Source organism: Neofelis nebulosa, chromosome 11, assembly GCF_028018385.1.
Source record: "Neofelis nebulosa isolate mNeoNeb1 chromosome 11, mNeoNeb1.pri, whole genome shotgun sequence".
Taxonomy (NCBI): Eukaryota; Metazoa; Chordata; class Mammalia; order Carnivora; family Felidae; genus Neofelis; species Neofelis nebulosa.
In genome coordinates, this window is record NC_080792.1 from 94,199,703 (window position 1) to 94,214,618 (window position 14,916).

Consider the following 14,916-nt stretch of genomic DNA (forward strand, 5'->3'; position numbering starts at 1 on the left):
GCGGGGACGCGGCTCGGGGTGCGGCTCTCCGACGTCGTCGTCATCGGAGCCGCGGGGCGCAGTCACGTCCGGATCCCCACGTGTGTCCCCATCTGTGATATCGGCACGTCTGGCACGTCAGGTCTCAGATCCCCACGTGTGACGTCATCTGTCACAGGCGCAGGGCGCATGTCCCCTCCTGTATCAGCCCGTCCACGTCATCTGCCAGAGCCGCACGTCCCAAGTCCTGTTCTAGAGCCGCACGTCTGACGTCATCTGTTGTATCATGCATTTCACGTCCCGGAGCCACACGTCTGGCGTTGCCTGCAGAGCCGCCCGGCACAGGTCATGTCTGGATCCCCACTTGTGATGTCACCTGTCAGAGCAGCGCAGGGCATGTCACGTGCTAGAGCCGCAGGTCGCATGTCCTGTCCTGGATCCCCACCTCTGATGCCGTCTGTTGTATCCACAGGTCGCGCACCTCACGGCCAGTATCAGCCATCCAATGTCCTCTGCTGGGCTGCACGTCACACCTCCGTGTCACCCTGTCCGCGTGCTTTCTCAGAGCCCCACAGTCCACCTCACGTCCCGGGTCCCCACGTTCGATGGTCCATTGTATCCGCAGGCCAACGTCCTTGAGCCGCACATCAGAGGGTCACCACCTGTTACCTTCCCAGGTTGCACATCACATCCAGAGCCGCACGTCTGTGGCTGCCATCTAGGGTAGCCGCAGGGCGTACGTCCTCCCGTCCCCCCGACGGCGTCCACAGACCCGGCAGCTCCTCCTCCCAAGCCCCGGGCTCCACCAGAGCTCAGACAGCGCTGGCAGGAGGCCGCACAAGCTCGTGGCCGGGCCGTGCCCGCAGACGCGGGGTGCAGGGCCCCGAGAGAGTCCCTGGCAGCCCACCAGCCCACGCTTGACGGCCCGGCCTTTTCCTTGCAGACCCTGGGCCTGGAGTGTCAGTCACAGAGAGACCCGCTGGGGCCTTGTCGGGACGCGCGGTGGGGACCTCGGCCTTGCTGGACGGGACTCCCGCGGGCCCTGGGCTCGGGCAACAGCTGTGGGGATCCTGAGGCGGGGCGGGGTAGGCCCAGGCAGTGTGAGCTCCTGGACCGCACCGATGTGCACGGTGGACCACACCAAGTCCATGACGTGAGTGCCTGCTTGAGGGCACCCCTCCCCGGGAATCCTCGTGCCCAGCAGCCACCGGTGTCCCAGACCCCAGTTCGCCATGAGGCTGAGCCCTGACCTGCAGGCAGTCCCTTCTGTACAGGTTTCTCCCTACGGGGGGTCTCAGCCAGGGGTCCAGGCAGCCTGGGGAACAAGCAGCTCTGCTGTGTCCTCGTCAGGGGATCAGGCCGGGGTCTCAGCTTCTCTGTGAGCTCCTGCTTTCCCAGGACAGGAGCTCAGCCAGCCAGGAGAGAGGGTGCGAAAAGCCAGTGTCCGGTGTCCTGCCCTGCGACTGCCCAGTGCCCAGCCCTCTCTGGTAACAGTCCCTGATGGGGACCACCTCGGACCTGCTGCCTGGCCTGGCCAATCGGAGCCCGGTTCTCAGACTCTCGTGATTGGCTCAGAGTATGCCTACGACTCACGTCCATCCAAGCAGAGCCCCGGGAGCTGCGTGGCCGGTCCCAGAGGGAGCCTCTATACTGTGGGATCTGAACCTGGGCAGGTGGCCTAGAGGTGGGGTGGCCATCTGCCCGGGTGCCCCGTTATGTAAAGTAAGACAGGGGTTGCGTTTATGTAAGTTAGTACGGTGGGGGATGGGTGAGGGGGCTATCATTACATAAACTTATGCAGAGACTGGCGTTAGATAAACTAATAGAGGGACTGTTAGACAGACTACCGCAGGGGCTGCCTTTATAAACTGATACAGGAATTGCTGTATAAACACAGGGACTGTCACCATATAAACTAATACACTGGGTGCCTTTACATAAACTAACACAAGGACTATTCTTAACTAGCACAGCAGCCACCTTCAGGGAGCAGCTGGCATTATATAAACCAATACAAAGATGAAGCCATAAAATGGACAGAGAAAACCGTCCATGGATCTAACTTTTTGAAGTCCTGGATTGTGTTCAGTCAGACGAGTCGGTAAATCTCCTACTTTCTCTAGGCCAGTCTGCCCTGGGTTTTCTGTCTCTCGCACCCAGAGGGGCCTGGCATGATACGCTCCAAAGTCCTCCAGGCACTGCCTCTACGTCTCCCTGTGTCTCCTACCCACAGCCCCCTGCCTGGGCCAGCTCACAGTCCACAGGACAGCACGCTGGGGGGAACAGCCCGAAGATCTGTGGCTTGAGGAGCACTGCCAGGTTGACCACATGTCCTCACAGAGAGATGCCCGGCACTCGGCGGCTCTTGGAATCGGTCCTGAGCCGAGCTCAAACCATCTTGCTTAGTGTGCAAAAGGAAGAGCGTGCCGGGCAGCTTCCCGCTAAAACGGGCTGGGGATAAATCGTTTCTCTGCAAGAGAGGCATCCTTCCTAATGCAAAAAGCATGAGTTAGAGGGAACTGGGCCCAGGGCATTACTGTCCCGAGGTGGCGGTGGGGGAGGGGGAGGGGAGCCTGGGTCACAGGCCATCCAGGTGTGGAGAAGTTTCCACAGCAAACAGTCACTCTGGCAGAGGAGCTGCCTGGGAGGACTGGTCGAGGCTCTCTGGACACCGTGACAACACACACTCCAGACTCCATCAGAGCCATCAATACTCCTTCCCGATAACCGTAACTCCCCTGGGGAGCCAGGGCCACCTGTCGTGAACTCGGCGTTTCTCCCAGCTTTTACCCTGAAACCGAACAGATGCGTCCGTCCTCTTCCGGCCCCGGCCACGCTTCTCCGAAAGGCACGGTGCCACGTACCGCAGCTCCAGGAGCACAGCCAGGCTGAGCCTGTTTTCCATCGGGTGGATCTGTCCACCACGCAAACAGGTGGCTGGTGTCCAGGCCTGAGGCTGGCTCAGACCTACACACCTAGTCTGGTTAGGGATGAGTGGGGCCAGGGAACGAGGCGCCACCGTGTCCGACGCTCCTGTCGTGACGCGGCTGCCCTCCTGAAGCCCTAGTGTGGGTGGCACTTCTGTAGGAGGTGCACGTGGCTTCCCGTCGACACGGCAGCAGTCACTCACACCCTCTGTTCTTTTCCCTAACATAGTAACTGAAGAACCGCTAAGAGCTCGGTGCCCTGCTGGGCAGCGGTCTGTGCAACGGAGAGGCTCCGTGACTATGGCCCAACGTCTCCCCAGCCCTGTGACAGCAGCACGTGGAGGAAGCTTTTCTCACCTAAGGAGCAGGAAGGTGATACCACCGGGGCAGGGAGTATCCATCAGACTAGTTTTCCCCGTAGCATCTACATTAGGTTTCAGTGTCCCTCCAAGCAGCCATTCAGTGAATGTTAGTAGCACGTACCGTGTACCAGGCCCTGGCTAGCTAGGTACGGTCCGTGATCGGATTGTGGCCCCACAGAGAGCCATGGAAATAGACTGAATGGTCAGAACTCCTGGTTTCAGGTGACAGGGTGACAGCAACACAATTCCAGGGGCGCCTGGGTGGCTCAGTCGGGTAAGCGTCTGCCTTTGGCTCAGGTCATGATCTCAAGGTTCGCGGCTTCGAGCCCCGCCTCGGGCTCTGTGCTGACAGCTAGGAGTCTGGACCCTGCTTTGGATTCTGTGTCTTCCTCTCTCTCTGTCCCTCCCCTGCTCATACTCTCTCTCTCAAAAATAAATAAACATTAAAGAAAAAAAAAAAAAGAAACAGAACTCCAAATGCCGGAAGTCAAGGGCATTTGTTGGTCAAGGCCCACGAGGACGGGTGCTGAGCTGGCTGTTCTCTGGGCGCCCCTCATGTTCCACTCGTCATCCTTCCTGCCCTGATCTGTCCAGGGAGGCCCAAGTCTGCCTGAACGCAGTTCCTCGCCTTCTGGTTGGCTCAGCCAGCTGAGGGAGTCGGAGGAGACTGGAGGGCAGGAAGAGAGGGAAGTTGGGGCATTTCTCCTGCCTCTTTCCTGCTGGCCTGTGGCTCTGGCAGAGGCTGCGCTCCTCGAAGGTCACAGATCTGCCTGCCGCCGCTCTCCCGGGGCTACACCGCTCCCTGGCCCCCAGAAACCTTGCTCTTCCCTCGTCACGCAGACGGGACCAGGATAAAGACTCCCGGCTCTCGCGAGGCCCAGGGCTGCTCTGGCAGTACGCGGGTCCCCTTCACTTGCCTGCGCCCCTGACAACTCTGGACTCTTTGGTTATCCGTGTCGGGTTGCCATCCGGTCCCTCCCGGACCCCACCTGAGTCAGGTGTGCCATCACACCACGGGAGGCAGAGAGGCGTGAGCTTCGGGAGCAGCAGACACCAGACAACTGAACATCCTCCCGTCCCCTCACTCCCGGCTCCAGCTCCGTACACTCTCCCATGACGGGCCAGCCTCTCCAGGTGGTGGGAAACGTGGGGGTCCACAGACCCGGAGCCTCATGCCATCGGGCCCCGGCCACCAGAGAAATACACGCCGTGTGTGTTCCACCTTGGAAAATTTCAAGGAAGTGCTCCGACTCCTTTGGTCCATCTTGAGCCCCAACAGGTCAGGCTCAGGTCAGTGCTTCTTGGGGGTCGCTGAATGGTCGTCAATGTTCACGTGTGAGTCAGACTGACACTACTGCTTCCCCGATGTCCTCTCACCGTTCCGGAGAATGAGCCAGAGACTGCTGACTCTCTGGCTCCAATTCTTTCTTCATTAAATCCAAGAGCAATGTACCAAGCAGGCAGAACCACTTAAATGAGCAACTGGAAACACACCTGGGTGTCGGGGTTCTCGATCGTCACCCCAGATCTGGGCCCAGGTGTCTGGCTGTGTCTGGGCCCTTTCAGGGACCGCCGCTCCACGAACAGGCTCGGGTGTCTGGCTGCACAAAGAATGATGCTTGTTCAGGAAAATGAGACGAATGCCTGAATGCTGGGAACGCGTGACTGCATTCCCGGGGCTGTATCTTTGCGACGATCCTGCCTTTATCTGACATTCAGGTGGACAACTGTTCCTAGAACTGAAAGGCAAGTGAGAGGCGACTGTGCAGGAAAATCACTCACAGGGACCGAGGCCTGGTCCTCCCGCACTGTCGGGACTGACGCACATGTGCACTCTGAGGACTGCGCGTTCACAAATGGCTCAGCCGGACGACACTGCTCGGCAAGACGGGCCGCGCGGCCCAGTCCTTTCAGACAGTGACTTGCCCGCACGCGGTCTGGGTCAGGTGCGCACAGACTAGCGGCGTCTGGCTGGCCGGATCCCCGCGGGTGGGGGGACGGAGCATCCCGCCTGCCCCACGGCGAGAGTCACCCGGTGGGACCAGAGACCGCGAGAGGGAAAGGCTGTCTGAGGGAACAGCGTGTTGGATTTCCACGGCAGAGGAAGGACGGTTGACACACGGGTCCCGGGAAGTGCGTCACGTGACTGTCACGTGACAAATAACAAGAGCGATGACTGTTGAAGAGAGCGAAGCGGCGCTGGCGCCATTTAAGACGTCATCAGGCATCCCGCGGGCTCGTCAGCCTGCTGTGGCGCAAACGTTTTAAGAGGCGATTTCCATCTCCCTTCCAGCGGGAGCTGCTGTCTTTTTGTTTGCGGACTGAGATTTATCAGCCAATGACTCACCGATCTCACGGACCCAAACTCTAGCCTGTCTGAAGGCACCGGTCTGATCTCTTCCTAACATCGTGGGCGAGCACCTGCACGCGGCTGGCGTCGCGGTCTCAGGTCCGCCTTCTTCATCTCGGATTATCTAGTGATACGCGGAGAGGGCCCTCGGGGCTTGGAAACATCCCCTGGTCCTTCCTGTGGGCTGGAGCAATTGAGCCCCCGGGTTTAGAGGAACACTTTCTTCCGGAATGAAGACTGCAATTCCCAGCCTCCCTCGCAGGAAGGCGGTGTCACAAGACAGTTTCCACCAATGGCATGAGGAAGGAAGTGACTCGTGGTGCCTCTGGTTATGCCCCTGAAGCCCGCCCTTCCTTCCTCTGCCCTCCCCCGACGGTCATGGGTGAGCGTGCGCCATCTCGGGTCACGAGGAGCAGGAGGCTCGGCCAGGGCTGGGACAGCAGAGCTTGGGGACGGGCTGTGCTGGTCCAATTTCCAGACACATAATTACGAGCGGACTCAGAGAATGGAAGTCCCCCGCCCCCCACATCCAGGGTGTGCTCGGCGCTGGGCAGGGCAGCAGAGGGGGCCAGGTGAGGCCCGTGGCCAACCCTCATCTGCAGTCCTCGACCATTCTGTGTACACCCGACCCGTCACAGAAACCGCCTCCTGCCTGCTCAGCAAAGTCACCATGTGAGATAGTGACTGGCGGCCGGGGTCACATGAGGTCGCGTCACCGTGGGCGAGGAGCAGCCGGCCCCACTGTGACGCCCTCACTCCTGGAATAGAGGCTCAAGTTTCCTACCCCTCACAGGGGAAGGCAATCTCTGGGCTGGGGAAGAGAAATCTGAAAGAAAGAGGAGGCGAGAGGAGGGTCTGAGAGGCCCTCCCCCAGCACCCTCCCCCACACCAGCTCTGAAAGGCAGAACGCAGACACCCCCCCCACCCCAAAATCTGAGGCCCGGACACAGGGGACTTGGGTTGGCCTCCCACCTGGGATTCTGGGAGCGGTGGCTTCAGGGGACTGCGCACAGCCAGAGCGAAGGCAGGGGGAGAAGAGCTGGCAGATGGGGCTTCAGGGTAGAGAGGACCCAGGAGAGACCCTCTGGGTTTGCACATCCCGATGAGCGGGGGGGGGGGGGGGGGGGGGGGGGCGGGGCAGTGTGGCACCCTGAGTCCCACAGAAGGGATGGGGCACCAGGGACACGTGCTGGGTCAGGGGACGTGAGGTCAGGCACACTGACCATGAGGACCAGACCCCGAACGGGGACGTGTGTGGTCAGTAGACGTCGGCACAGGATGTGACGACTGAGGGTCCCACCCTGACCCCATGTCAACCTGAGAGAGGACACAGAAGGCCCTGTGTTGTCTAGAAGAGGAATCTCACACCCTGACGGACGCCATTCACCCGGAACTGAATCTGTCTTTTTCTGCCATTAGGCAGAGTGAAGGCTCTGGAGGAAAACTATAGTTCTAAAGGAATCAAGTTATTTTACACACCTGAGTTGACTGCCTGGCACTCTGTGCCTCTACACTGACAAGCACACTTCTTTGGGGAAAATAGTTACTGTCAGCCTCACAAACATCAAATTTGCGCTAAGGCCCAGGAGGATCAACATCAATTTTTCTTCTTAACCAGGAAGCAGGGTTTGCCCAGGGCCGAGGAGGCGGGTGTGGGTGTGACCCCATCTGGAGTCTGGAGGGTGGGTTTAGAGGGACCTTCAGGGACGTCAGGGTGGGCAGAAGGGCTGTTCCGCCAAGGACTGGGAGTAGCAGGGCGGGGATGGGAGGCGCAGGACAGATGGAGGGAAGAGGACGGAGAGAAAAGGAGGACAGACAGCCGGGCTGGCGGACGCAGCACTGGGTTGGGGAAATCCCGGGGGCTGACCCTTTCCTCAGTGCCCCCCCCCCCCCCCGATGTGGGAGCAGCCGCCTCCCCCCACTCTGGGAGGACAGAAGTTGGCACAGAACTTCCTCATCAGACGCCGGCTCCTTCAGTCGTTCACGGGGTGTCACCAGTCATGTGCTGAGATCCTGGCAGTGTCTGCTCAGGGCTGATGAGTGGTGGCCGGAGCTGACAAGGTCCCTCCTGCCTGGGAAACATGCAACAAAATACGTAACAAAGCGATGATTTCAGACAGCGGAAGAGGCTACGACGGATATGAAGGCCGTGAGTAAAGGGGAGACTAATGCGGGAGGCCACCTTCACAGCGTCCGAGAAGTGCTCCGCGAGGGGACTTCTGGTGCCAAGACGGAAAGGAGGAGCATCAGAAGGAACATTCTAGGCAGAAGGAAGGCAGACGCGACGTTCCGCCAGACGCGAAAGAGACCAACCAGAAGAACCTGAGCGCGCGCGGCATGGACGGTGGGAGAGGCAGGCTCGGCCCCACCAGGTCGGGCGCGGAGGGCAGTGGGCCAGGTCAGGCGCACCCTCGTGGGTCCGGGCGCACAGTCTGGACGCCCTCCTCGCAGCAGGGGAAACAGCAGGCGCACACCCACGGTCATCCAGAAGCTGTTCCACCACCTACTGGCGCGTTCCCTATCCTGCTCACTTGTCTTTCTGTGGAAAACGCCTTCCTCTCGGAGACCAGTTGCTCCTCTTGGGCGCCCACATGCTTTACGGAGTATTTCAAGCTCCAGGGGGGACCCGGGGGTTCGCAGGAAGTTTCCCACTGTGGGAAAGGAATGAAGCCCTTCCAGGCCCTTCTCCCCGGCTCAACCCATGTAGCAAAACCCTCACACTTCCCGGGGAGCCCAGCAAACCCTGCCACCTGCATGACATATGTGGAGAGAGACCCTTTGTGGCCAAGGGCAGGGGTCACAGAAGCAGAGAAACACCCTCCTGGGGAAGAGCTGTAAAAACACCCCGGGCCCCAACCACAAGAGATACCTTCTGCCGGCAGTCGGCAGGAAACCCCCACGCAAGACACATCAAAATGACAAGGCAGTGTGGGGCGCCCGGGTGGCTCAGCCAGTCGAGCGTCTGACTTCAGCTCAGGTCATGATCGTGCAGTTCGTGAGTTCGAGCCCCGCGTTGGGCTCTGTGCTGACAGCTCGGAGCCTGGAGCCTGCTTCCGATTCTGTGTCTCCCTCTCTCTGCCCCTTCCCAGCTCATGCTCTGTCTCTGTCTCTCAGAAAGGAATAAATGTTAAAAAGATTTTTTTTTCCCATGACGCGGCAGCGTGTGGCTGGCACTGGGGGGCCAGGATCACCGGGAAAGCCTTGGTGGAGACCTAGTGACACAGAGCCTACCTGATCCTGACACTACCCAGGACAGCAGAGAAGCCCCATCCCCCATCGAGAGGTCAGCCGGCACTGAGTACAAGTCACAGCAGAGGACCCGGGAGAGGGGCCGGTGTGCAAAGAGACCCCGCCTGAGGCACAGGCTCATAGGTATGGCCTAACGCTGAGGCTGGAGCACGGACACGGAGACGAATCCCCAGCACCTTCATCCCCACCAGAGGCACAAGGAAGCACTAGAAGAACCTGACGGCTGTGGCACACCGACGGGAACCACGAAACAGCAACATCCAACTCAGCTCAACTCCTGCTGGATTCACTCGCCCTTCCCGCCCCCCACCCCCAGCCGCCAAGAGAGGCCCTCGCTAAACAAGAGGCGTGCACATTTCCAGGTGTAAATATTATTCTCTCCATTTCCGTTGTCCATTCCCATGGCCAACCTTCAACTAAAAAGTACAAGACACAAGAGAAGACCAGGGGGAAAGCTCACGGTCAAGAGACAGAGCAATCGATACGACCAGACTCAGATGTGACCCAGATGTTGGAAAGCTGTCAGTGAATTTAGAACAACTCTGACCATCACATTAAAGCTTCTAGCCGAAAATATGGAGAATACGAAGGAATAAATTTCTAGAGAGACGGAGACTATAATGCTCACGTGGGAGAAAGTGCATCGTAGTAACACACGTGAGCATCCTTTTCAGACTCGGCTATGAACTCGGCTCACAGCCAAGAACACGGCAGGTCGCTATGAACCGGCCAGTGACCAACTATTCAGCTCAAAGAGGGAAACCGAGGAACCGAACACCTCTTTGACCCAGGCTGGTGTTCAGCAAACCGTGAACCAGAGTAAAAGCTTTCCTGCCGTTTGGTTTGCACTGTGCTACAGAACACCGAGGGCCGAGGACTTCTGAATTATGAACGGAGCAGACAGAAAACATGGCACAGAGAAGCGCAGACTTCAGACCCCCATCTCTCGTACGAATACGGGCTCTGCCCCTTCCGGCCACGGGACTTGGACACGTGATTTCAACCTTCTGACCTCATTTCCTTCATCTGCCAAACAGACACAACCACAGTACTTGTCTCCGCGGATGTTGTGCGGATTAAGGTCGCAAGCAGACACGGTGTTTGGCACACAATGGATGCCTGAGATACGGGGACTGTGATTGTTCAGCAGGGACTGCCCCGTCTGTCTCCCTCTGTTTCGGTTCTAAAGTCAGTCACCTTAGATGTTTACAAATAGCCAGGAGCCAGCAGGGAAATCCTGTGGAGGAGCAACGTCTCCTGAGGGGAAAAAGAAATCTGCAAAGCAGAAGAGTCAGACAATTGCACTAATGCCCACAGAGATAGCTAACGTTTCAGGCTCAGTGCTGACTCCATACGTATAGGCCTCGTCCCTCGTCCTCTGTGTGACACGCCCTCTTCAAACTCCCAAGTTCACAGACAGGAGACGGAGCTAAGAGAGATGGAGTGACGTCACCTAGGCTACACTGCGGGGGCGGCACGGGTCCCCCACTGGCCGGCTGACTCCAGACTCTGCACAGCTCTCCGCGAAGCCACGGCCCCTCCCAGGGACAGGAGCACAAGGTCGTCCCGGAGCAGAGCCCAGGGAGGCGCAGGGGGAAGGACACAGAGCACATGGTGGGGCCGAAACATGTGAAGACGTTCCAGCGATGGGCTAGAACAAAGGACGACAGAGGAGAAGCGGCCGCTGGTGCTGACAGTGATAAACACCACCTGAGTGGGGATCCGTCTGTGTGTGTCACCCTCCTCTGAGAGGAAGAATTCCTGGATAAGACAAACGTAAAACGTCAGGATTAAAAGTGCATGTGAGGAGAGGCCGCCTCTGACATTTCTCAGGAAACCTGCTTCGTGAGCCGACCCTGTCGAGAGGTCCTGGGGTTCCACCCACACCCCGTGGATGAGTGCCTGTCGCTGTCTGATCCTCTCAAATGCCATAGTTTACATGCAGTGACTACTCTGAGGCCGATGCTGTGTCCGATGGGCCCGGGACCAGGAGCCCCGAGCAAGCCTGCCAGAACACGGGGGGCAGGGCTGAACCGGTTTCGTTTCTCAACGTTTGCCGCACTTGACGTGCTCGGCAGGAATCCCTCGCTGAGGAAAGCGGCCTCCAACCCTGTGTGGGGTCCCCGAGGACACATCCAGGGCCCTGCATCCCCACAGCGCGCTGAGTGCTCGGAGCTGAGCTGGGCTCGGGATGTGAGCGTGTTGTTCTGATGGGCAGTGACCGGGGGCATCAGGCATGATAATCAGACCTGCCAGGGGACCGTCTCTGCAGCTGGCGTCCTGCCGCTCGTGCTGGGTGGGGTCAAACGTTACTGCACTTGAATAAACACTGGACAAAGCCATTCAACCTTCGCGAGTGCTGAGGGCAGAGCACGGACAGTCACCCGGAGACGGAGACGTGCATGGACTCACGACTGTAAGGGCAGAGAATCATCAGACCCTCTAGCAGACCAAGTTGTGCCGGGAATCTCCCGACCACCTCAGAGAGACCCCACCCCAGGGTGCTCCCTCCAGCGTCTCACACCCAGCCCCCCACCCCACCTGTCCTGGTGCAACTGTGTGGGCGTAGACAGTGGGCCATCCCAGCCAGTACTGTGGGGGTCCCTCCTGGGGCTTCCCAGCAAGGAGCCCTGGAGAGGCAGGTGCAGGGGGAGGAGGGAGAGAGCAGAGTGAGGCCAAGCGGAGGGCGGAGCATGCTCCCAAGTTAGGCTATTGACACCATCTCCACCACTGGGCCGTCTACACTGGTCTCTCCAGAGAGGCGCCGGGAGCCCCTGTGAACATGAGCAAGTCTGCACCTGGGGAGGCGGGGTTAACTCTGAGAATGTTCCCATATTCATCATCTTTCTGTGGACACTTTCGCAGGCCTCCCAGGCTGCTGAGACAGAGAGGTTGCCCAGGAGCACTGACTGCTGAGAGCACCTGGCCCAGGTGAGAAAGGGGCTCCTCGGGCAGGTGACCAGCGGCCCTGATCCGGGAGGAGGAGAGACACCTGAGAGAGAAACAGCCATAGCGACGGTGGCCTTCCCCCCTCCCGGCTCACGTGCGGTGTGTTCGGACTTGGGGAATGCTACACGCTTGGCTTTATCTGTCCCAAGAGCCCAGCGAGGGACTCGGCGTGTACGTCACTGCCCAGGTGGCTCTGACTTAGGAAATCTTTTGTCCCCAAGTTGCTGCTTCCTCTGTCTCCTGAAGAATGTGAAGATCTGGTGATCAAACCCTTGGGTCAAGGAGAAACCAATTCCAAAGCTATCGTGAGAACCAACGAAGGGAAGAGGTGGTGTCCTACAGCAAAGCGGGGAGGAAATGAATGACAGACGCCCAACCGCAGACGTGTAGTCACAGTCAATGTGCCGCTGCTGTTTCACTGTGGACGGACCTTGAGCACAGGTCCCCAAGGAGGGACGCACCTGCCCCCAGGCATCCCCAGTGACAGCTCCTTAGAACGCAGCTCTGACTCTGGTCCTACTTGGCCAGGGTGTGGCCTGCACTGTTGCACGTGTGACACAGAATGCAACTCCCCGCACTGGGAGATCCATGTGTTAAATCACAGATGAATCAAGACATCGCCATGCCCGCAGGCGTCCTGGGGATAAGGAGGAATCAAGGATCAAACCTTCCGCGTCAGGTGGAGAAAGTAATTTTGACACATCACCGCAGGCTGTTAGGAGGACTCATTAAAGCTGAAGCGGAATCCAAAGGTCACTGCCAGGAGGGTCACAGAGCACCTCCTGGAGAAGGGGGCGTGCACAGGGTGACCCCGCCCCCCAGAGCCGTAGCTGACCAGCTGAGTGGGAGGGGATCCGGGGACAGGGAGGAGATGATAGCCTAACCTGGGAGCTCCTCCCTGCTGGTGACACTCCAGCCACTTTTTCTTGTCCAAATTGTGACAGCTGTGAGGTTTTATGAGAGCATTAAGATGTTGACTGCAGTCATATAAAATGTGTTTGCCTGGTTTCCCCTTTCTGGGGTCAACAAGATTCTGGTATTCGGTATAGTTGCCTTCTCCCAACACAGAAGCAGTTGCCTCTTGGAACAGACTTTTGTTCTCTGGAGCTGAGCTGCCACTGCCACATAGTATTTGGGTTCAGCACCTACAGTCCTGCCTCAGGGCCTCATTCATCCCTGCCTAGAGAAGCCTAGATTTTGCTGTTTGTCCTCTAGCTGCCCTTCCCCCCACCACCCAGCTGTCCCCTGTCTTCATGACTCGGGACAAGAGGCCCTTCACCTGGGTGGCAATAATGCCCCAGGGGGCGGGAGCCAAAGCCTCTATGTTATCGGGGTTGAGGTTTCATGCGACATCACTTGAAGCTTTCTGTATCGCCCCACATCGGCCTCGGAAGCTGCCTGCTGGGCCTCCACAGGGCAGGGAAGCAGCAGCACTTGGACCTCTGGGAGTTTCTGCATCATGGTCTGATCGCATGTACAAGAGATCTATCCAGAGTAGCTTTGCTCCGTGTTTTTTCTTCACATTCAAAACATATGCCCAGTGTTCTTGCCTTCATATGTTTTCAGACAGCAGTGGCAACGTCTGAATGCAGATCAGGAAGTCTGTTTTCCAAGGAGTTTGGCAAAGAACCAACGGCTGACGTAGCCCAGACGGATTCTCAGAAAGCACACTCATGGCTGCTTCATTGTCCCCTCCAGGCCCATAAGGCTTTTAAGTCATTTGACCTCATTTCCTGTGCTCTGTAAGATTCTGCTTCTCGCTAAACTGATTCCACAACTTCTGCCAATGGACTTCCTTTGTGTTGCTGCCAGAATTCATCAACTCGAGTTAAATCGCAAGACTTCTTGTTTTTTCTCCCTGGTCTAGCACCGGCTGGAAAAGTTTCCGCTCCTAAAGATTCTTCCAGATTAACTCTGTTTATGTGGAAATCAGTCCATCACGCACCAGGGCTGGTGTAAAGGAGCTGTCAAATCTGCGTCCCCATCAAGAGGACGGAGCAAGGCCTTGGGGGGCTGAACAGGCCGGCTCCAGTTGTGTCCCTGCAAGGACACCGTTCCATGGATGTCTCACACACAGCCCGAGTTCCTCATCTAGATTCCCTGAGACCTTTTCTGCTGCCGTTCCCCTCCACACCCCTTGTAGGAACAGGACCCAGTGTGACAAAAAAGTAGAAGAGGCTGTCAGCAATAGCATCCACAATAGTTTCCATTTCTGTGTCTGCAATAATCGTGACTGTTAATTACACGATACAAGCATCTCCTTCTTTTGATTACACAACGCAAGTAAGAAAATTGAGATACGCATCAGAAACGCTGGTTACTTGTGTTACAGCACAAGCTGCCTCTTCTGCATGTGCAGTGCCTTCCAGTGTACTTATTGAGGTAGCAGAAATAAAATATGAGTAATATGACTCACTGCGTTGCCTTCAAACATCTAGATTACTGTTTTATCATAAAGGCTACAACTCAGGAAGAGACAGAGGAGACAGCTGCACAGGGCAAGGGCAGGGGACAGGGCCCGGGGCTTCCTCGCCTGATCCCGGCACACCACACCCCCCAGATGTCCACGTGTTCATCAACGCAGAAGGTCCCACCCACCTCTACCCCTTTCCTCCCACACAGAATTGTTCATCTCCCTGAAGCTGCACTCCCACACCGCCCCTCCCCCGCGGCCCCGCCGGCTCTCCTGGATGCTCTCAGCACTGAAACACGCACACACGCGCCAGGCCTTTGCACGCTGAACACCCGCTTCTCCGCCACACTCACCCCCGAACCGCGGGCTCCAGCTTGTTCCCACACACTCAGAATCTTCCAGGGACACGGGAGCCGCAGGACCACGGTCTCACGGATCATCTGAGTGCTCTTCCCTCCCCCGGGCTCCTGTCACTCTGGGGTCACCCCCACCCCACCCAGGTGGGCTGCGTTCGGGGGCTCAGGGGGCATCACCAGCGGTGGAGCCCGTCCACGTGCCCATCCCCTCCCAACAGACCCCACGTGTTTAGGAGCACACCGCAGGGGACCCAGATAGAGGGAACTTTCTCCGTCCTTCATCCGAAATCAAACTATAACGGGCATCGCGTATCTCTCTCCAGGAAACTAC

At 58.1% G+C, this 14,916-nt stretch overlaps 1 pseudogene; it reads right to left on the reverse strand.

The window, feature by feature from the left end:
- Nucleotides 1-11,613: 11,613 nt before the first annotated feature.
- On the reverse strand, nt 11,614-14,228 carry LOC131489516 (sec1 family domain-containing protein 1-like; annotated as a pseudogene).
- Nucleotides 14,229-14,916: the final 688 nt, after the last annotated feature.